This window comes from Triticum dicoccoides, chromosome 7A, assembly GCF_002162155.2.
Source record: "Triticum dicoccoides isolate Atlit2015 ecotype Zavitan chromosome 7A, WEW_v2.0, whole genome shotgun sequence".
Taxonomy (NCBI): Eukaryota; Viridiplantae; Streptophyta; class Magnoliopsida; order Poales; family Poaceae; genus Triticum; species Triticum dicoccoides.
The window spans coordinates 3,363,751-3,364,694 of record NC_041392.1 but is presented as its reverse complement, the minus strand read 5'-3'; positions in this window follow the sequence as shown (position 1 = coordinate 3,364,694).

Genomic DNA, 944 nt, shown 5'->3' with positions numbered 1-944 from the left:
GGATGCAATCAGCACCGGACGCCTTAAAAAGGCACTGAATGGTTCTCTCATTCAGAGCTTTTGAAAGATGAATATGCATTGCTGGATTTTCAAGAAAGTTGGTTTGAACTTAGGTTCCTAAGAGCGGGTGGTTCAGATTTGAGCACCAGTGGCTGCCTATAGGAGGAATTAGGAGTGCAGTTCGAGGTAGCAGCCGGCATATGATGTGCTCACATCTCGGTGGCTATGCACACTGCTATGCATCTCTTGTCAACTCAAGCTGTATTGCTGATTTTGTCTGGGATCTCACGGCATCATTCTGCTATACTCTTTGGAGCAGTGAATCTCGCCGGTCTAGATTCCTGCTTAGAGGTCGGGATCAATAGTGTCCAGATGATGCAGCCCCGTTTGTACTATGGATCTCCCTTTCTGGTTTGCATATCCTAAAAGCACAAACATACATAGAAAACACATGTGGTTCGGATTTAGATGCCATGTTGCGACTTAACCACACATGAACGTGTCACTGAAATCGTCTTGTTGCATCCCTCGGAGAACTTTGGAACTTCTCTCCAATGTTAGGTGTGTTGAGTGTTGCCATAGAATATAAAGGAACTTCTCTACAAGGTTGGACTCACGTGCAAAGTAGAGCGTACGAAAAATTGATAAGCATTAGAGTCCTCCAAAATTTGTATGAAATCCTTTGAACTGAAGAGAGACATTAATTTAGGTCTCTTGTATGTGATGCTTCTCTTCTATGGCTGTCTTGTGACTTCCTCTATCCGGGGACATCCCAGTGGGTGCATCCAACCTGGGACCACCCCCATGCTAGGTCCGCTGCTCCTCAGGTGACTGCACATCCCAGTACACCGCCGGCGGCATTCACATAGAGTCATATTTTTGTTCTAGTATCGAGTTGTAAGTAAATAAAAGTGTGATGATCTTCATTATTAGAGCATTGTCCC